Source organism: Schistocerca nitens, chromosome 2 (genome assembly GCF_023898315.1).
Source record: "Schistocerca nitens isolate TAMUIC-IGC-003100 chromosome 2, iqSchNite1.1, whole genome shotgun sequence".
Classification (NCBI taxonomy): Eukaryota; Metazoa; Arthropoda; class Insecta; order Orthoptera; family Acrididae; genus Schistocerca; species Schistocerca nitens.
In genome coordinates this window covers 81704945-81728687 of record NC_064615.1, presented here as the reverse complement: position 1 = coordinate 81728687, position 23743 = coordinate 81704945, and the positions used below count along the sequence as shown (strand labels likewise).

The 23743-nt window shown below is 39.8% G+C and overlaps 1 long non-coding RNA gene across 1 annotated transcript in view; it reads left to right on the top strand.

The window, feature by feature from the left end:
- The window catches only part of LOC126234278 (uncharacterized), a 72528-nt gene extending 49044 nt beyond the window's left edge, over nt 1–23484 (top strand). Inside the window, exon 3 of the long non-coding RNA XR_007544703.1 lies at nt 23291–23484. This is a non-coding gene — a long non-coding RNA (uncharacterized LOC126234278). The remainder of the gene's footprint in view (nt 1–23290) is intronic.
- Nucleotides 23485–23743: the final 259 nt, after the last annotated feature.

Below are 23743 nucleotides of genomic sequence, written 5' to 3'. Positions count from 1 at the left end.
CGTTTTCGTTCCAGAAATGTGAGTAATTGTATCACTCATCGAGTCCGATACTATGTTGTTGATATTTGTAGCCATTCTTGCCCAGCTTCTGATGTCCATACCGTTTTCAAATAGCTGCACTAAAGATGTAAAATTCGTTGATTATCCTGTTAGTAACATGGCACTGCTCCTTGGATGCCGTTGCTCTACAATTTTACTGACATGTACACTGTAGTTACAACAAATCTGATTCAGCCTAATACCCAAATGTGACTGGCAACTACATGTTGTATACAGCTGAAAGATCACTATCATTTATTCATCAGTATATTCTATCATTTTTATCTCCTGGATAAATAATTTTTTGTTGCGTCAGCTACACATAAATTAAGTAGTTTGTAAAGACACGAATTATTCCTCACACATTCTACAATGTAGACAGGCACACTTAAAAGACACTCACATAAAGCTTTCGGCCACCGCCTTCGTCAGTGAAACACACACACACACACACACACAAGCAAGCACACCTCACGCACACAAGACTGCCAACTACAGCATCTGGGGCCGGAGTGCATTGGCTGTAATCTAGTACAATAGCGTTCCGCTACCAGAAGTTCCCATTATTTGATCATGTCACATTCTACACGATAACACTACACAACCGCACATACATTGTCCTACCATTCACTGTTAGACTTTACTGCATTACACATTTCACTGCCGTCCGTATTAATGTTCTTACATACAGTAACTAACGTATTACGACTGTGAGAGAGTCTTTTCCTCGGTATTAGTACTCTGCTGCACTAAAATCACAGTCCGACAGACGTCGTAAGCTATTTCTTAACAGATTTTCTCTTTTATGTTTTAAAGACCCATGCATATTATTAAAAACAAAATGAATTTTGCTTCTAATTCTCATTTTTTTGTTCTGCACAACTTCCTCATTCCGAAAGATTACTGTGCCTACTGTTCAGGTACATACAGACAGTTGACTCTTGGTCTGTTATGGATGATTACGATTATGCCGTATTTTGAAAAACATGCACACTTGCACTTGCGCTGCACACTGAATACGCCAATTAAATTAATCTCACGGTAGAACGCAAGGGATATCTCAGGTGTAGCGTTTCACATTGTCGAGTACACGAAAACTTGAATGAGACAGCTGTTTCTGACATGTACTTGACTGTCGACTAGACATGCCATCAGAAGATATAGAGGCATTGTGGATGTTCATGACGGAGAAGGGAAATAGGACTATGAAAGTAAATCGCGTTGCTGCGCTTTGGCAATACCGCTCGGGAACAAACAATGTCTCTCTGTTACTGAAAAGTAAAAGACTGTTCATCCTTTAATGAATAATAAAAAAAACTGTCTACATTTTAATTTTTATCGAGAAAGTAGTAAATAATTGCAGAAAACGATAATGAACTCGTTAAGGAAATACAAAACTGAGATGTGACCTTCTCTGAAAACAGCCATTGAATTAAAATTCTGAGTACCTATATAACTGCTTATTCGGCATAACATAATAGGTTATTAAAATACTTGAAACTGCATTTGATCTAAATGTAATTGCAAAAAATACCGTTTAGATATAGGAAGAAATTATTAAGTTACGCGTATTCTTATGCGTTATGGAGGGAGCACCGCTTTCGCGGTCTGTCACGGACAGCCTCAACAAAGAAAGAAGGAGGCAAAGAACGTCACTTAACGAAATATAGGTATCAGAGTTCTACTCTGCAACACTAACTGCCTTACAGTAACTGGATGAGATTCGACACAATTAGAAACAAATTTTCTCTGTAGTTATTACCGACATCAGTACGAACTTATCATGAATTTGATTACTATTCGTTTGATACTGCGAGTGGATATGAACATCCTATGTCTTTTTGTGGAAAATACCTACAAGGATTGCTTCTAAAGTTAGTTATAGCGAAGGCAATGTGGAATAATCGTCTCACAATTTTTTGAAACGTAGTTCAGAAACAAAACCATCAGCTACGAAAATAAAACTAAAATCTCTGGCTTAGCGGCAGAGAAAGCTGCACTAACATGCAATAGAGACGGCGCACCTGGTGTGGAGCCCAAGACGGCTGCAGCAAGAAAGAGGGAGACTCCAGCCTCCCAAGGAGCTCGATCTGGAGCTGGAGGAAGAGGGGGGGGGGGAGGGGGGGTGGCTGTGACGAGGAGTGGGAGACTGGCGCGAAGACGGGTGAGACGATGAAAGGTGGGAGGGAGGGGGGGGGTGAGGACAGCAAGACTGTAGTAGCAGTTCGCCTCTCTATCTTGTCTTCTGCGAGACTCTGCCTCAGGAATGTCCAGTCTCGTTGTGGCAAGAAACTGCTCCTTGAGGCTGCTTCTTATCCTTCGTCACATTATCAGTACATAACGGAATCTCTTAAATTTTTGTCCGTGTGACGGGGGAATTCATTAATGTTCGAAATTTAGCAACAAATACCGTTATCCTAGTCGCTGTTTCACATAATGAACTACTTTACTCTAGTTTTACATCAACGCCCACTTTTAACTGACAAAATATATTTCTCGAAAAAATTATATACTCTATTGGGAACAAGCAGATTTATTGAATTGTTGTGTATGCATTTAATACAAACGTAAAGTGACGTGAAATATTTGCCATTTGAAACTGGACTTCGACTCGAAATTATTTACGGCCAAATAAATCGTGTTTCCTCACTGTCATAATAATTTATTATTCAATAGATATCATCACCTTTCTCTTACATTCTGCAAGAAGGAATGTTCGAAATGCTTATTCTGTGTCTGTATGTCCTTACAGCGCTGTAAACCTAGCTACTGCTTCGACATATATGTGAAAATTCAGTAGCTTGCTGGTTGTCAGTTACTATTTGTTGCATATGACGTTTATAAATTACGAATTATAGAAAGTTTGAAAGTAGGGAAGAGGATATGCAACTTTTTTGTTTATGAGTCATATCTGTAGGAAATGCTGCTCACTACAATACATTATCTTGATTTCCATCTCGTCCGAAGGGCCAAATTTTTTGTGGTAAATATTCTTCTTAATATACTGACTTGCCACTCTATATCCATGAATGGTGATACAAATACAGTAAACACATCCAACAAACAAGAATTAGCTGAAGAAATTGTAAATAATGTCTTTCAGAAAATTATTAAGTGCTTCTCTGCAAATGGACTCTCACTAAATTGTGGGAAAACGAAGTATATAGAGTTCTGTACAGTAAATGGTATAATCCCACTGATAAATATACTTTGAACAGAAGTCTATTCCTAAGACAGAGTACTCAAATTTTTGGGTGCGTGCACTGATGAGAAATGGAAATGGAAGAAATAAACTGATGATCAGCTGAAATGTTTGAGTTCAGCTACTTATGCTATTAGCGTTATTGCAATTTTCGGTGTAAAACATATCAGTAAATTAGGCTAATACGCCTATTTTCATTCACTGCTGTTATATGGCATGATATTTTGGTGCAATTCATCATTAAGAGAATTAATTCATTTATTGCACAAAAGCGTGTAATCAGAATAATAGCTGTCACGCACCTTATATTAAAATGGCACGTTCCACATTATTACGAAATTTCGTATTCATGATCTATGGAACAAGTATTAATGCAACGTAACGCAAAACAAATGTTACTCATTATTTCATTCATAAACAGATCTTGGGGAAATCTTGCTTTGATTGATGTTGAACTTAAAGGCAAAAATTTCTAAGACTTCCGCATAGGGTTACATTCAAGTCAAACAGCTAATAATAAATAAACTGATACGACTTACTGTGATAACGAAGTATGTTTCGTTAGTAATGTAAGCCACAGTAATGTGCAACTTGAAATCTTACTTTTCCTTTAATATAGCCACGCACACGCTTAGAAGAAAATAAGAGTTCTACTATTTCATTTTGAACTAGTTGATAACGTTCAATACATGCAGACAAATAAAATGAATTATACTGTTGAATATGATGAATTAATGTAGTGTCACAGATGCACATTGAAGTACGTTCATAGACTGAAGCCATTAAAGTGGGCGACGGAACATCACTATTCATTCCGATGTCCTCGGCAGCTAGACGCAAATTTGTTTTGTGTAACCCGAAATTTATCTACAGTTTTATTAGGTTCACGTCACGGTAGAACTAAACATCCATTTAGGGAAGAAAGACACGTCTATTTCCACACGTTTTAGTTCGCTTAGCTACTTATATAGATTTACGCTGGTAGGCATAGATGTAAAGTATCAAGAGGTAAGGGTAGGAAGGTTCGTATCTGTCAATAAATGAACTAAATTAAGATGTGATCGTTAACACGCCTAGCAATTAAATGCAACAATGGAAAATAGTAACACTGCTAGAGGGAAGTGATTCCTGGAGAAACAGTTATTTATCTCTCTCTCCCCAGAAAGAAAAATCTATGTTAGCTGCACTATCTGATCAAACACTGAACTACAAACGGGAAGGTCGGTTTATGCTTGACAGCAGCATCGCAAACCGCTGAGTCACATCGGTCAGATGGAACGACAACTCTATTTTAGTATAAAGGAAAGCAGAGGAGTCCGCGTTGGCGATCGATTAAAAAATTCTCCTGTGACTGATTCCTGAGTATGATTGGTCAGTTTGGTACTGTTACAATGTGGTAATACCGCACTGAGATAGAGACGTTTCAAAATAGAGCTTCACACCTGGTAACAGGCTTGCTACGTAAGTGTGAGACCTTCTGAGAAATGATCATCGGTGTTCAGTAGGAGTTGCTACAAGAAAGAAAGCACAATTACTAGAGCAGAGTTGGAAGACGAATAAATAAATTTCTTGCTCCCTCTCCCTCTCCCTCTCTCTCTCTCTCTCTCTCTCTCTCTCTCTCTCTCTCTCTCTCTTTGATAAACATTTCGTAGAGTACACGAACACACGGTTGAGCGCGTTAAAGTGCCCACTTTCTGGATACGGGGAGGCGCGCCAACACTGACTCGAATGCGCGCTGCGGATTAACGACTAGCGCCAGTGTGCTGGCCAGTCTGAAATTGGTTTTTAGGCGGTTTCCCACATCCCACTAGGTGAACATTGGGCTGCTATCCAGGTCCTGCCTTAATACTCACTACGCAAACATATGGAAAACTTACTCACTTTTGCACATAGATTTCGCTCTGCATACAGACGGATAAGGTACACTGACTTCGCCCTGGGAAGTGAATACGAGACTGATGACCGTAGATGTTCAGTTTCCTTAAACCCATAGTCAACAGCGGCATCTCGTACCATGACCATGGTAGCCTAATTAGAGGACATCGTTCATTAGCTACGTCGTATCACGGTTTGTTTAGTCCGCAGCTCGTTGTCTTGTGGCTACCGTTTATGCCTCTGGATCACGGGGTCCCGGGTTCGATTCGTGGCCGGGTTGGAGATTTTCTCTTCCCGAGAACTGGGTGTGTGTTTGTCCTCATAATTTCATCCTCATTATCATCGTTCGTGACAGTGGCTGGACTGTGTAAAACATTTGGACTGTGTAACAACTGGGACTTTGTACGGGCGCTGATGACTACGCAGTTGAGCGCCCCACAAACCATACATCATCATCGAGGGTCTGTTTTTGGTCGGACATTACACGGAAGAAACAGGAAGTGACGAAAAAGATACTGCGACAGTGCAGCGTATCAGCGAAATTTTTATGGTGGCAGGCACAGTACATGTAAAAAAGAATACAAATACTTCGCACGAGACGAATTCAACTTTCTAGGCACAGATCAGGCCAGCGTCTCTGTACAACATGCGTGCTATTCACCATCGCTTCAGTGATACTTCACTTACGTTAATTTTTGATCTCAGAATTCACTAACGGAACTCTATGAAACGAACTTTTGTAATTTAAGACGGCCAGCTTCTTCTATGAATTTCGGTGGTAAAATCTTCTCCGGTTATTCTTGAACTAGCACTTTCATTTTGATACAAAGTTTCTCTCTTTTCATCGTCACATACAGGAAGCTGTAGGTAGTGAAAACCTTCCTACTCGTCTTCTTTAGTCATAGTGCCTAAAGCCCTGGCTTCCTAAAGGGTCGCAGTGAGTAGGAAACTAATCCAAACATTGGTTCACGGTGACAGTGTCAGGCAGCTGACAGCCCAAAAAATTTCAATACTGCTTCATAATTGGTTAGAATTTCTTACGAAAACTTGTAACCCAGAAGTAAACTGCTTTTTTTACGAAATTCCTGTTTTCATTTCCCACAAACATCTTTTCTGTCTTTCTTTCTGTATCTAAGAATTAAAGATGAGGCAGGGCTGTTGCTTTTGTCATCAGTGCGATGATTATAGTGACATCGCTGCCGATGCAACTGTAAAATTAGTGAAATTAGAGCTCATATTCAGACTTGTCTGTAGTTTTTCTTCCCGCTTACTGTTCAAGAACAGAGCAGGAAGGGAGACGATTTAACCAGGTATCAGAAGTATCCCCCAAATCGCCGTAAGCATATTTCCAGAATACAGTTACCGGTTTAGATGCAGAGACACTCGTTGATCACGAAGTCATTTCAGTTACGAACTGGGCGTATGCATTTGTAAGGATAACGAGTCCCACGTAATCACTCTCACACATGAAGAGATATACGGTCATTTTCCACACACAATTCGCGAATGGAATACAAATGATGCTGATGATAGGCCACTGATGCACTAGTTCCCTCCTTCCACACATTTTACAATGACTTGCAAAATCTCATTTTAAACGACTTAAACCATCAATAAGTGTGTTGATGCTGACTCCAGTAGCTAATTCAATCTTGGTATGTCTTTTTGCTTCAGTACTTTGACTTTTATTAGTATGAACAGTTTTTTTTTACGATGAGCGAACATCTGTAATACATCATCGCAACATAATGTACAAAAGGGAAACTGATGCAATTTTAAAACAATGAACACGAAAATGATGTAGTTTGCCACTTACGGAATAAGACTATTGCCGAACTTGGGGACATTAGTCACATGTTTCACAGTTTTTCTTTATTGATGCCTTTGAAACCATGTAGAATAATTTTTGTTTCCTTCTCTGTTACGCAAGAAGTACGTGGATTGGACAAAAATGTGGAAACACCAAAACCACCATGCCTCTTGCGGTGTAGGAAACCCTTGCCGTTCGGAACAGCCTCTAGTCGTCTCGCAGTGGATATAAACAAGCCCCTCATCTTATACCATTTGTCTGCGAAATAGTCAATTTAAGGTAAAGATAATGGAGGTGTATAGCGATCATGAGCTCTTCTCTCCAAAGTAGACTACAAGCCCTCAGTAATGTTGAGATCTGGGGACTTCGGCAGCCAGGGGAGATGCGAGACAATTCGTCCTCGTGCTCACAAAAGCAGTCCTGAACGTTGCGAGCTGTATCAACAGGGGCCTTGTCGTCTTGGTACTCAGCGTTGGCACTGGGGAACGAACACTGAACAATGGGATAGACATGGTCAGCCGAAATGGTCACATTATCCTTGAGAGCTAATGCGATCTGCCAGAGTATCAATGTGGACCATGGAATACCACGATGCGGCCGTGCAAGTGCCCTCTTTCACTCTTGGGACTCCGCCAAAAGTTGGAAACAGTGTAAGCAAGACTTATCCAAGCAAATGAGATTCTTCCAGTGCCATATAATCCAAATTTTATGGTTTCGGCACTGCGTTTTCCTGATACGGGCATTTTCATCACGCTGACTGGTTTCGGAATTCCAGTTCGCCATGCAGTTCCCTGATTGTGGAGCTTCCCTTTGGTGCTGACAGGATTCCCGAATGCGAAATTCTGTTCTGCAGTGACCTTTGCAGCTGTCATCTCCTTTTTTTTACGTCACAATCCTCTTATATGACCGTATGTCACAATCACTCAACACAATTATTTTCAGCCATAATGGCTATGTTTGTGCACCGTGACTGTGTGGGATAATTATTTATTTGAAGTTTCTACTACCAGTCACTTTTTATTTAATGCGTAATCTAACACAATGTAACGCGTTTCGAACATGTTCTGTTCATCTTCAGGCGTTTATACGTACATACATATAGAGAAATGTCAGTTAAAAATAAACAGTCTTAAACTAGAATAATCTAGAACTTATTGTCTTTTTTTTTTCTACTGTAGTTGCTGCTGTGGTATTTGGGGGGAAGGAGGGGGCAGTGTATGGCTAGAAATCGAAATCATTGATGTCTTCTGCTGGTTATCTTCCCTGTGGTTGACTATGTATATCACAGCAATTTCATCATCTTGCTGCTTGACTTACATCACTGGTGTAATGGCGGAGCTGTTGATTGACATTACACTATTGCACATTACATTTTGCCACTGATAGCCAACGTAATTCACTGCACAAATTGCTTCGATGTTATACACATATAACATTACACTATAGCACATTATATTTTGTCACTGATTGCCAACGTAATTCACTGCACAAATTGCTCCGATGTTATACACATATAACACCGAAGCAATTTGTGCAGTCAATTACGTTGGCAATCAGTGACAAAATATAATGTGCAATAGTGTAATGACAATCAACAGCTCCGCCATTACACCAGTGATGCAAGTGAAGCAGGAAGTCGATGAAATTGCTGTGATATACATAGTCAACCACAGGGAAGAAAACCAGCAGAAGACATCAATGATTTCGATTTCTAGCCATACACTGCCCCCTCCTTCCCCCCAAATGCCACGCCAGCAGCTACAGTAGAAAAAAAAAACAATGGACAAAAAGTTCTATATTAATCTAGTTTAAGACTGTTTATTTTTAACTGACATTTCTCTATATGTATGTATGTATAAACGCCTGAAGATGAACAGAACATGTTCGAAACGCGTTGCATTATGTTAGATTTATCATAAAATAAAAAGTGACTGGTAGCAGAAAGTTGAAATACACAATAATTCACTCAACACAAACTTTCGTCCGTGTTGTGACTTAGTGGATAATGTTTCTGCGCTTTCTCCGTATGCGGTATAAATATTCGGTACGATGCCCCTTGAGACATGAGATCTTTGGCTATCTTGATTTCGAAAACGGCCATCATACGAGCACCAAATATCTCCCACGTCGAATTCACTTAGCTCTGATAAATGCATCAAAACTACACAGAACACTGTTCTGACCATCAGTGAGACTTGCAAGATATTGAGGGCACTGCACAGGTGCTGTTCGTGGTCAAATAAAACAAAGCGGGCTGGGCTGGCATCTGCATTTATGCTCAAGCGTGCACTTCTCTCCGTGTTTCCACAGTTTTCTCCAACTCCAGTATTTATCTCACAAAAGAAACTCATTAGATTTCAGGTTATTGCATCCGCTAGAAATGTATGTAAACAGTTAATAATGTTAACTGACGAAATGTTTTCTGAACAGCAAAGGAAGAATCAGTAGGGTTTGTCGATGAAGAGGTCAGTAAGGACAGAGCACAAGCTTTGGTCGGACTTGGCTAGGAAAGGAGATCGGCGGCGTTTCAAAGGAACTGTCTCGGTATTTGTCTTGAGTATTCCGGGGAAACCGAGGTAAGGCCGCATGAGGATGTCCGGATAGCGGCCTGAACCCCAGTCCCCAGTCACGGGTTCTCTGTCTCACCATTGCCCCACGTCGTTCGGTGACGACAGTGGAGATCTTCACAAATGCAATAGAAAACGAGAAAATGCTCTTCCCCTTTCTCTGGTGAATCTAAATGGCACAAAGAAAAATACTGTGCACAGCGAATAAGGACTACCATCAGCTGTAGAATGGAATGACGACAATGAATATTTGTGCTGGACCGTGGCTCAAACGCTGCATTTCCGCTTAATGCGAGCGGTCGCCTTACCATTGGGCTATCCTTTGGCGACTGACGGCCAGATCTAAGCTTCCAAATGTCGTCAAATACGCGCCTACAACCTGTCTCGTACATCCATTACGTGCACTCCCCTAAAGGTGAGACATTTTCCTTGAAAGTTGCTTGCCTGGTGTCGGCGGATAAAGACGATAACGCGGCATGTCCAGAGGAACTTTGCATCGTAATTCAGGATAAAACAGGCACTGCAATATCGAACCTCTTCGATAATCGCCCCCATGGATATACAAGATGAGCCTGAATTTCACTTACAAAGTTTCTGAGATGGTGCAAAGATGTTTTGTGAGTATTATGGTGTAAGAGACTCACATTCTCGGCTAGTATGCCACAGAGTAATTCGTAATGCGATTTCTTCTCTTTGTTACCCACTCACCTTTGTTTCTTGCGAAAATGCCTTCACAACAGTACAAAAAGCTGTAGTACGCAACCACCTAAACGTTCAACGCTAGATATAAAGTAATACAATAGCTCTGAAATGACAAGTAAAAATGTTCAAATGTGTGTGAAATCTTATGCGACTTAACTGCTAAGATCATCAGTCCCTAAGCTTACACACTACTTAAACTAAATTATCCTAAGGACAAACACACGACTGCGGGTTCGAATCCCGCCTCGGGCATGGGTGTGTGTGATGTCCTTAGGTTAGTTAGGTTTAAGTAGTTCTAAGTTCTAGGGGACTTATGACCTCACATCTTAAGTCCCATAGTGCTGAGAGCCATTCGAACCATTTTGTTATGAAACGGAACAAGTTCGTTTCCAAACGAGATACATATTGCATACGCACGACTTTTGCACAGATGTGTAAATATTTTCAGAACAGTGAAGGTACCTGGGTCCATAGCTGAGTGCTCAACACGACTGTCTGCCATGCGTGGGACCTTGGTTCGATACCAGATACTGCCGAGCATTTTTCATTGGTACGAGGACCGGTGCGGGGTATACTCACCCTCTTGACGCCAACTGAGGAGCTACTTGACGGAACAGTAGCGGCTGGACGGTCTAGGTTCAAATGGTTCACACGGCTCTGAGCACTATGGCAGTCAACATCTGAGGTCATCAGTCCCCTAAAACTTAGAACTACTTAAACCTAACTAACCTAAGGACATCACACACAGCCATGCCCGAGTCAGGATTCGAACCTGCGACCGTAGCGGTCGCGCAGTTCCAGACTGAAGCGCCTAGAACCGGTCGGCCACACCGGCCGACGACCGTCTAGGAACCTGACTACGACCGGGAGAGCCGCGTGCTGAGGACATGCCCCTCTATACCGCATCCAATGAAGCCATTGACAGAGGGCGACATGGCGGTCGGTCAGACCCGGGTCACCTCAATTGGCCCAGAAGGCGGAACCTTACCTTACCTTACTTTATCGGACAATGAAGGTACAAAGATAAATGAGGGTAAGAAACGAAAAGAAATGCAGTTGCTGTGTTAAGAGACACGGTAGGTCCCGGGTCGCTTATGCTTAAATAATCAGATAAAGTCCCTGAACAGCCTTCGTAATTTCCTCGTCGGAGATCGATTCATATTATTTACTGTGTGAGGAACAACACGAATGTATGACAACTCTCTAGATCAGTAGTTCCCAACCAGGGTAGTCGAACAGTTTGCTTTGTGCTATTCATCTATGACAGGAAAATTGATACATACGTATGACATACGTTTTAATATCTCATTAGAAAGACTTCTCCGAGATGGAAATAGTTCCCGCAGTTGGCCATAAACTGCTTCATTATTTATTTGGCAACAGATAACCCACCCAATTGACGGCACAACGCAACAGTAACTACGTAATGGTCACTAAATTGCTGTAGGGCCTACACAGCATTACCATTGTTAGTAGCAGTGCTCAGACATAATGCATTGGCAGCATAAGGTCTTCCAATTTCTACCAGTTCAGATGTCAGGAGTCCAGTAATGAAGTAATTTGGCCGGGCGGGATTAGCCGAGTGGTCTCAGGCGCTGCAGTCATGGCTGTGCGGTTGGTCCCGGCCGAGGTTCGAGTCCTCCCTCGGGCATGAATGTGTGTGTTTGTCCTTAGGGTAATTTAGGTTAAGTAGTGTGTGAGCTTAGGGACCGATGACCTTAGCGGATAAGTCCCATAAGATTTCACAAACATTTGAACTTTTTTTTAAAGTAATTTACAGACAATAAATTTAGCGCACATATTTTAAGTCGGTTGCTTTTAAAAGCACATCTTGTAACAAGTGTCTACCCTCAATGTGGATAGTTACCTACCTTTTCTGAAGAGGAATTTGCACCGGTAAGTGCATTATCATTCTATAAAAAGAGGTCGTTAGAAATAAGCAGAACGTTAGTTCATTATATAATAAAAACCTACAGAAACTACTGTCATTCTAAAGATAAAAGTGTGCACACAAAATTCCTTTTTATTTTTAATGTTAGTTGTTGATTAACGTTGATGACGTTGGAGGTAGGGCAACTAGTTAATATCTGACTGCACTCAGGGGTAATGGCCTCAGAAAAGTTGGGAAACACTCCTCTAGATGCAGAAAGGCTTTTTCCTGCTGAAATAAGTAGTTATCTACAATCTTGTAAATGGTATGTACGCAGCCACATAAAGAGTGACACGAAGGTGTGTGATTTCCTTTCATTTCTACATAATTGCACTTTTCGATAGCATGAACTCTAGAACACAACAGTATCTAAATTATACACCATCTGATTATGTCACTACTAACAGCTTGAAAAATATGTGATGGACGAATAAATATTTAAGTCGGAAGAAAGGTCGGTACAAATTTTGCTAGAAATTTCATCAGAGTGTTATGTTTCTCATCGAACGAGAGTGCATTAAAATGTACCGCAAATGAAATACAGTCCTTTCGCCGAGTGTCCATAGATGATTCGGAAACGAAATCCGTGAATCTGAAAGGGTAGCGAAGACTTCAAATGTTTACACGTATGCTTTCGGTACCCACTAAATAAACGGAATATTTCGAGCTGTGTAGCCGCAAACGTCACTTAGTTCTTACTGCAGGAACTTCACTAAAGTGCCAGACGCACATTAGCTACGGGGCAGAAAAAAAGACTACGGTTTCTTTTTTTTTTTTTTTTTTTCACAATAAAAAGCGCCGCTGGCCGCGCACGAAGATACAGATAGTAAATATCTCTCAAAGGATTCGGAATCGAAGCGATATATGGATATATGTACGCAGGGCTTTTCATACAGAGGTTTTCCCAATAAATACTGATGCTATAACAAATATATACGGAGGAATAAAAAAGTCAAGATAGAAAAAAAAGGGGAAGAAGAGGGGAAGGGGGGACCTGTTTCTGGGCGTGGCGTAGTAGCGTCGGCTTATCCGGCGCAGCTGAGGGGCTGCCGCGCTGTTGCATTAATTGTTATCGAATCCCGGCGGCGGCGTCTGCAGGCCGCCTACGCACTACGCACACGCCCACACACGCACACAGACTCACGCACGCGAGCGGCGCTGGAGCTGACAGCCGCCAGCGCTATCGGCACAGACCTCTCCCCCTACCCCCTCTCCCAGCACCCCCCACCCTCCCGACCCCATACACTCTCCGCCTGCGGCCGTCTTTCTGCTCGCTCTTTTGCCTTCTTTCTCGCACATGCTGCCTACCTGCTCCGCATCGCTTTGCGTTTTGTGCTTTCACCCTTCTGTAGAGTGGGGCTTCGAGGAGGTACGGGGAGGGGGGATAGCCGTTCGAAGGGCCGGTACATCTTATACTTTCGCGTGTACCTGGCGTAATGCCGCCGGAACACCTACCGTCAAAGAAGCGCCGCGAGGAATGACAGAACGCCGACCACGGTTTCTCTTGCGTTATTTACCTACAATACTGAAACGACCGTTTTCACCAGGACAGCTTGTTCTAGTGCGTTTTGCCGGCCGCGGTGGTCTAGCGGTTCTGGCGCTGCAGTCCGGAACCGCGGGACTGCTACGGTCGCAGGTTCGAATCCTGCCTTGGGCATGGGTGTGTGTGATGTCCTTAGGTTAGTTAGGTTTAAGTAGTTCTAAGTTCTAGGGGACTTATGACCTACGATGTTGAGTCCCATAGTGCTCAGAGCCATTTGAACCATTTTTTCTAGTGCGTTTTTGAAGTACAGTGCTCTCTACAGCTTAATGCAGTTGCTACAACACTTCACGACCCAGAGCTAATGTACACTTACGAAGTTATTCATTAATTTCAAGCAACCATCTTCGGTAACCTGCTGTTGGGTCGGTTGGCTTAAGGGGGGTAGGACGTCAAACGGGCCGACTTGGAGCAGGAGAGGCACCACAGGACATTTTATTTTCTACTGTCTATACTTTTACAAACAAATTCATAAAACTTTGTCAGCATGACCAGGAAGGATTCAGGATTCACACTCGTAGCAGTGGAAGTGCAAAAACATAACAAAATACATTTTTTTAGATATGAAATTTCACCATTTTTTCACTTACTGTTGGCTGCATTTGTTGCTATAGGTACATTTTTCTTCACAAGTAAGACAGATTCTCTGATGAATTTTGCACAACATACGAACCATGCTAACAGGTGTATGAAACTCTACAATTTTCCAAATCTATTAAAAACTGTGGTAAAAATTGAGATAATTAACTACAAAATTTGATTTTTTTCTAACCATAAAGTTTAAAACGTAACAGATCATTCATTTTTTCATAAATTGAATAGATTCTAGAGTTTCAGACACCTGTAAGTATGGTTTGTATACTGTGCAAAATTAATCGAGCAGTCTCTCTTACTTATGAAAAAAACTGTACCTATAGCAACAAATGCAGCCAATAGTAAGTGAAAAAATGGTGAAATATCACATGTAAAAAAATTATTTTGTTATGTTTTTGAACTTCCGCTGCTACTAGTGTGAATGCTGAATCCTTCCTGGTCATGCTGACAAAGTTTTATGAATTTACTTGTAAATGTATGGACAGTGGAAATGAAAATGTCCTGTGGTGCCTCTCCTGCTACAAGTCGGCCCGTTTGACGTCCTACCCCCCTTAAAGTAGCATTGCTGTATTATGTCTGTCATACTCTTTGATAACTGTCTCTATAAATTTAAAAACAAGCACTGTTTATAAAATTACCAAACTTGAGCGGATCACTTCCTTGAGAAGTTAACACTGCTGAAACATCCCTCATCCCCCCCCTCAGGATTTCGTACAAAATGATTAGAAATTGACGGCACTTTCAATTTAGAGTGAGATGATGTCCCACAAAGGGGACAGCTTGGATTAGTGAGAATCGGTACACACTAAAAGTGGAACAGCTTTTTTCCCTTTCTGATTAATTTACAAGCTGTTTTGTCAGTAGTGTTGTGGCCGGGGTGAGCGAGTGCTACAGTGTGTGGTGAGGCTAGTTGTGATCAGTATGTCTGAAATGGTGTGGTGTCACGTGTAGGTGATGACATGTCATGCAAACAGTACAGGTTGGAAAAATCCCTTTATGTCATAATGATCTGTAACAGCAGATAAGTTGGTTGGTGCTCTCTGTGACATATGCTGGCCTCGGCTGGAGACGTGTGCTGGCGTCACCAACAGCCCGACGGGCAGACAGCGCTATGTCTTTCCCCAGGCGATGCCAGCAGATAGCAAGGTGCTGCCTTGAGCATGGCGGCTCTAACACTATTTCAGGAGCAGAGTGGAATGCTCTGCATCGTACATCAGTTAGCGCACTGCACCCCCCAGTCGCTCAGCACTAAGTGTACTTGGCCATTCGCTGTTAAACCGTAGCCCCAAGGATGGATTACGGCGGTGGCGTGTACTGATGGTGGGCAGCAACAATGTATGCCCATACGGGACAATGAACAGCGATAGACTTCACCTGCTCGAGAGGTGATGGCTGGGCAGCCAAACAACCCATGCTCGAACCCTGGTCCACTAAGAAGGCGATTCGGGTCAGAAGACAGTCACCCAGTAGATGACCCATGAGTGGTGAAGAGGCAGGTCAGCAGCCGCATCCAGACTCAGCACAGGGGATGACTTGGGGCTAGTGAAGACGGAGTGTAGTGATGGCAGCTTGTGACCTTATCTTGGCTCATATGGTCGCAGACCTCCCCAGGTGGCTAGTGGGGCGTGACTACTGAGAGTAGGTATCTAAATTTGGCGGTATGTATGTTAGGTGGACTGGTATGCTACGTTTCTGAATGGTAGCAGTTTTGCCCCTCCCCAATCGACGCGTGGACCGTCACTGTTGGTCATTCGTGACGTCACTGCTCTGGTTTTTCCGTCATATTAGCAACTCCAGAGTCCAAGCAGTACTGTAATGGTGTCACAATTTCTCCTTTCTGAGAGCTTGGGTGGCGACTTCCACAATTTCAGCGTGGTGAGTACACGTTCTTGCGCCAGTTTACTGTTTACGGAGGTGCCTTGTGACGCCCTCCCTGTGAGATCGTTTTATTGAGACGATCGTCCACTTCTCCAGGTCGAACAGTCAACAATAGTAGGTGCAAATGACACATTGCAGACGAGCTCGAGTGCAGTATTGGCCCAAATTACAAGCTCTGATTATTCTGTGATTATCTAAATTTGGATCAACAACTGTTCATTAATCTTGTTAGCGCTACTATAAAAAGTACAGCATATATCCTTTATTTTTCTCATGTGTTTTAGCACCAATTGTCTATTTCAGACAAAGTAAAGTAACAAAGTAACATAAAGGCTTCCACGACTAGTATAAATTAGAATAAAATAATTTTGTTTGTTAGACCGCGTCGTTATGAAACTTGAAAACAGTTAGTCCTCCTGAGGATAGCCGTTTCATAGAAGGCCGAAACGTCACCTCAGTATTTGTTTCAGTATTTCATAATTACGTGGCCTAGCACTCAAAAGAATTTTATTTCAGTAATATACTTTTTCTTCGACGTTTTGAGTTCAACAGTGTTGAAATTGCTATTTCCATTATTTTTAAGAGCTGGTAAATTTTTGTGGATAATTATTGTCTACAGACAAGAAAGTTGATAAACTTACGGAAAAATTACACTTTCCCATGTCAATTTTAGATTCGCTTTTCTCTTTTAGTATGCCACTACATAAAAAAGCTAGTTATAGTAGCAAGTGGTACTTCCCCAGGAAGAGAGGAAACAGTGTATTACGTAATGACTTGTCTGGACTTGCTGATGCTTCGATGGTCACCGTGCTGGCTGGTAGTGCTTTATCTAACGTCTCTACCAACTTGAACTATCGGTTACCAAATCAGTCATGTAAACATGAAGGAGAAGGAATATCGTATCAACAGTGACATGTCTAGGCATATTGATTCTTGCATGGTCAACATCTTGGTAGTACTGTATCTAACATGTCAGCCAACTTAGATTGTCAGCTACCTATTCATTGGCATAGACAAGACGAAGTAAATAAACTCCTGAGTATACAGCTTTTAATAAATAAGTAGATTTGCTTTGAGATACGAAACCAAAGGTCAGAGCCGTTCAAAGCGACGATCACCAGTTCCAGTGGATGCATAGATAGTCAAATGACCGAATGGATCTATTGTTACAAATCTATAAGCACATTTTGTATGATACTTACGTAAATGCTTCTAAGCGTGTACTCTCCAGGTTGTACTTTTCGATGCGTGCGTGTCATTGCAGGTGCTTAATGATGAATCGTTTTGCAGATGACGCAACATCATTCTCAATCTCTACAATGTGAAAGACTGTTTGTCGAGAGTCTCTATGCTTTGAATGATAAAGTTTCTCGTAAGTTTATATTCATGATGACGAATTTCTTCTAGTAGGGTAACACCTATGGCGAAACTTTTCTTTGTGTGTATTCATTCGCCTCCCCGTGCACTACATCCCGCTGAAACTTGGATGAAATGCATCTCTGAAAGCCCCTTGTGACGGGTCATGTTCCGTCTTGACAACAAGTGAACGGTGGTAATGTCTATCAGGAAAATATTACAGATGATTGACTGTTGTTTTTCAAGGTAGTGGCACCAATGTCGTTGCCACATCCCTTGCTTGCTCCGAAGTACAACCAGTCTACAGACGTGTCACATGAACCTCATTTTGGACATCATACAACTAGAATATTCAATTAATCCCTTGATTCAGTTTGAAATTAACTGATTTGTTCCGTATTTTGAAGTTGGACATTAAGGATCAACGCAGATTCGCCCACGAGTGCAGAAAACCGCCGAAAAACTACAGTCAAGCTGCGCAGTGTAGCAAATCAGCTGTCGTTAATCACCATATTGTTTTTTCAGGCAGTTTATCTCCAACGAAAATTCATCCAAAGATACTCAACGTAAATAACGACTGCTCTCCTTAATTTTCAACAGTTACGAAATCTGAACCTATTCAATATTGCTACAATTCACTTGATAATGTTCCTCTCCAAAGATTGCCCAAAATTAAAACTAAAACTATACGAGAAGGTGTGTCAAACAACTGATGTAATATCCTTCTGACACACAGAGCACTATATATTTTAAATGAATGGGTAACCTTGATAAATATTTGTCCAGTATAGGTTTTAAATCTCTTGAAATCTGATCAAAGGCAAATGTGGAAAATGTAATTCAGACTGTTTCGAGAATAAACTTAACTGTTTGTGCCATTTTTCCAATCCCGAACAGATCATGCAAAATTTTAGTGGTTAAATATCGACTAATTGGGTTTTTGATTTTGTAGTTCACATTATGCTCTTACAGGAACTGGAATATTACGTTATCAGGTAATTTCTTACCCTATATAACCAGGAAAATGCAGGGGATCACGTTAAAAAAAAACCAAGAGAGTGTATCGACAGAAACTGCTTCTTCAGGGAAATGCTAATCTGTATGGATGTACCACAGAAATCGATACTGGGTCCATTCCTGTTATGTGTAAATAATCTGTGATAGTAAACCCTAAAAAGGTGAAACACTTCTTCTTGCTGACGATGCAGTTACTATATTCAAGCCTATTGTAGGAACTTCAACACTTAAAAATTTAAACAACACTTTGTTGAAAATTATGAATAGAATTTCTGAAAACGTGCTGTCACGGAAGTTAGTACAACACAATACAGCCAACTGTATGTCGCACAAGACCTGACCAATCCTCTAGAAATAAAGCATGAGAAAAAACAATACATGAAACAATTTTGGAGACATATTTTTAGTTTTTTATTTTCACTAAATAATCTCTTATGACAACCTATTGTGAGCCAAATATCCACTGTGGAAGAAAGTGTATTGTAGAGAGGATACATGGTGTCGACTCTAGAATTCCTTGCAGGTGGTTCTCTGCAGACAGGCACACAGACAAAAGCCTCAAAGAACATTTAACCGCTCACGAAATTTGTAGTGAACAAAACAGCACTATAAAATACTGTGTTAGAAAGAGAAAGGCGTAAAGTATTTAACCATAAAAATTTTTGCCACTTTCTTTATGAAGTGCAAAGTGCAGCAAAACATAAAACTGACTTCAGACAAATCCTTTTATCATAACATATATATATATATATATATATATATATATATATATATATATATATATATATATATAGAGAGAGAGAGAGAGAGAGAGAGAGAGAGAGAGAGAGAGAGAGAGAGAGAGGGAGAGAGAGAGAGAGGGAGAGAGAGAGTGAGAGAGGGAGCGATAGAGAGAGTGAGAGAGGGAGAGAGAGAAAGAAAGAAAGAGAACGAGAAAGGGAAAGAGACAGAGTGCAATGGCGTTCAGCGTAAAACACCTTAGCCAGAAAAATAATGTAACTCGAGTTTAGTGCCGGCATGTAAATGCTCACAGTACTGCTATACATTTCACTGCAATAGTGTACCTCATTTAAACACCTGGATGTAAAAATACAGGATGAGACACCTATTTTACGAAATAAAAAACATAATCTGTGTCTTAAATTACACTTGCATATTAAACTACGTTTAAGAAAATTGAAGGGATTCAAGTTACAATCAGTCGGGACATTTTCCCTGTTCGTCAAAAGTAATGACATCTCAAGTACACCAAAATTCTCATCTAAAATTACTGCAAATGCAAAGTGTTTTACCTACGATGAAGTGGTTATGGTAGCTATAACTTGATATTTATAGTTTTTCCAGAATGGCATTTCAGGGCTGAAATATACTCACTGTGAACCTGTACAAATAAGACTATCCAAGACTATGTAAAAAATTAGTGCGTAAAAAAATATTTCAGTATCAGTTCATGACTATTTCATCTTGCCCAAATACTCTATTCAGTGCATATGATAAGCAGTAATTACTACCCCATATCCAAAAGGAAATAAGGAGTTACTCCATACCTGACAAAATTACAGATGGTGTCCAAATTAAACTCTTCATCCATCACACACTTATACACACACAAATATTGAGAAGGTGAAATATATCAAAATGTTACCTTTATTGAGGAATGAGAAGTCTTTCTGAACACTCATGTCGCACACATTATGGAGCAATGCTAACTTTAAACATCTTCCTGTTAATTTTTGGGACATGAAATAGAAACCAGCCATCATAGTCACAGTCCTAATGACAGGCTGTAGTGCGTTTGTAGTGTATGTAATGTTTGCGTTGACTGCTTTTGAGAAATGAATTAACTGTGTAGCAGTAGCTTTTTGCATAAGAACATCTTTGGGAGAATGCATAGGCAAAACAGTATGGTACACTAGTGATGAATTTGGTTAGTTTGTGCTGTTTTCAATTACTAGCAATGTATTTGAGGTAGTGGGAGGGGCGATGGAGACTTGACTCTCCATCCATTCATCCTGGCTTCAGTCCCCACTGTTTCTCTAAATCTACTTCAAGTGAAAGCCAGTATGGTTTATAATGCAAGGCCACCACCCTTATCAAAAGAGACCCATAAGAATGTTACTGTCTGTATATATAAATTAGGTTTTCTGTTCTAAAGCTGTGATACAACGACATGTCGAACATCACTGTGAAAGTGATTCACAGATGAATAAAACTGTTGCCACTAATACTAGAATGAGAGCAATTAGAAGGACAAATTTTCTACAACAAACAGTACTGGTTTTCAAGACAAGATTAAAGTTGGACAAACTATACTAAATCTCTACAGCGATTGTATATACAAACTGCCACCATGTTAAGCCACTTAATACTGGGATGAAATGAGTCATAATAACAGCAGATCGTCTTGTGTATAAAATGAGCGACTAAGGGCACAGTTGTGATGCTATGACATTACTGTAGTTGTCGTGCCTGTAGGGATACACACTGTACATTCTACGATGGCTGTATTATCATGGTTGCCATTTTTTAGACATGTTAGGTAACTGTGATATACAATGTAAGTCACTACAGAATAAAATGTTAAATAGCCAACATCACATACCTATACTCTCTATCTCTTCACAAGTCCCAAAAATGTATTCTAAGCTCAACTACAATATCTTTCTTTAAAATCCAAAGAACAAAAAATCACAAATTATAAACTGAAGCTGCAGAGGGACAACTGGATCCTGTATTCTCGTTTTTAGAATAGTTTCAGCGCCATATAGCACTTAACAAAGGTGCAGTTATTTGGAGTATCCGTCCAAGTATATGTAAAATAGATAAATCCACTTTATCTACCACAAAATGTTAACTTGGCTGAAAATTTCTCTTAAAATTACCAGTGACTTTCGGTGTATGATAAAGAAGTTATCTTAAAATTACCAACACAGTTACATTAAATAGTATTAAATCAATGGACACCTTTAGAAATTTATGTGCTGGCAGTACTACAGCGTAAATATAGTGTCATGAGTGAGTATGTGTAATGAACGATATATAAGAATTAATTCAGTACAATAAGACGTATCTCGTTTTCTCTGTAAATAAACGCAAGACAATGCCTGAAAAGGGAACAAACACTGAATTACATACATTTACAACATTAACAATACACATTTGCACTATATCACATCGACTAGATACCTAACTGTAATGTTACTCAGCTGCCTAAAGCTCAACAACCAAAAAATCTCTTCACAGATAGGTGAACAGAAGACTGTGATATTTTTTCAAGTGTTCTGCAAAAATATGGTTCTGCTACAGAAACTAAATACGGGATCGAAGCACAGTTTCTTAATGCACACTTTGCCTTATTATGGCACAATACAACAGAGAAGAAAAAAAGAGAATGAAGCAATTCAGAAGCATTTTTCTAGTGCTTCAGTCCATCACTTTAATCAGTACAAGGATGCTTCAATGTTATTCATGAAACATCTCTAAAAACTATTAAAAATAAAGTGATGTCTTATTTTCTGTATGATGCAGTGTAAATAGTCTACTGTGGTCATTGTATTATTCACATAAAGACTGCAATGTAATGTTGACTAGATCAAACTGATTGACATACTGTACATAAGATGTGAAGACAAGCAGTAACTATTCTACATCACACATGCAGTGCTGTATCACATATTGAAACATAGTTGAATAACCTCACTTAGTCTCACAAACTGTTGTTGATTTCTCTAAACCAATGTTGACTCTTAGGATTATGGTGTTGGCTTGTAAAAGTTACCATCATCAACTGTTTGTCTTCAAATAAACAACCACTGTTGTATGGCTTTTCATTAAAGGTCACAGTGATGAAAAATCATTAATTAACAGCTGTACAAACTGCTGAACACTATTTCCTTAAGACTTCTTGATGCTTATCTAGTAGATGTGTGATGATCAAAGTGACCCCAGAACAATGCTGCAAACAACTGTTGCTGAAGACAGAAACTATAGTCAAGAGCTACTACTGAAGTGATACATCTGTTGTCAATTTCAAATATGTAAAGGTTGCTTAATTCATAAAACTAAACAAACATTGTCTAGTCATAAGAAAGTAGATTATAAAATTACAAGTCTTGACATCAATCAATTTCTGTAAAGAACCTGACCCAGTGCCTCTGAAAAATTTTAAGATTGTACTGATGAATTTCTGTCAACTTCATAGATGTATGACAAAACATATGAAGTAAGTACATTCACTTCAGTCAAATAACTAGGTAAATAAGTATTTTGTGCCTGATATACTACTAATGATGTATTGTAAGAACTGTGTACAGACCAGTGAGCTTCTTTGTGTTATATGTGGAACTGCTTGAAAGACTTTATCATGAAGTAGTGACACAAGTTTGCTTTCTAAAATCTTGTTTGTTTATTTCACATTCATTCATGAAGCATCATGAAGCTTATGAAATTTCCATAGAATTTTTTTGTAAATGTAACTGTTTTTTAAAACTACACAAAATGCTCTCTGTGAACAATATATGTACTCTGAGTTTTTTTACTGAACAAACAGAAACTGTCATTAATAAAAAATAATACTCTATAATTATCACAAATTTACATTCAAATGGGGCTCTTGTCTGTTTATAAACATTTCTTCATCATTACAAAACTTGACATTACTGATAAATACTCTGTTCAGAAATGACAGCAACTTAATTTAATGTTTTAATGAACATTATTTATTTTTGTAGTATAACACTGACTTCCCATTAAAACAAAACTTCGTGAATGTTATTTACAGACTGCAGCACCAATTTGCAGATATCAGTACCAACAGAAGTCCCAGAACTCAAGTTTCAGCAACTTTGTGTATGAGTCTTCATCAACCAGAAATGTACTCTATCTTCCTGAAAAAATTCTTAAATTACATAAAACAACATTTAGTATTGTTCTGAACCCAAATCAGGTAACCAAATTGTTCCTATAAGATAAATTTAGCATAATGTCAATAATCTGAAATAACGTCATAAGTCAGTTAGTAATATACATTTTACTGACATGAAAAAATTCTTTAGAACCATACATTATTAGTATCTGTTGAATGAATTTATGAAACTGTTATTATTAGTTTAGCAAAGTAACAAAAAATATAGTCTATCAATTAATTATGCTACATTTGCTTTATGAATGACCAAGCTCAAGTAGATAATCTTGCTAAAACTGAAAAAATAGTTTGCATCAAATAAATTGTTAT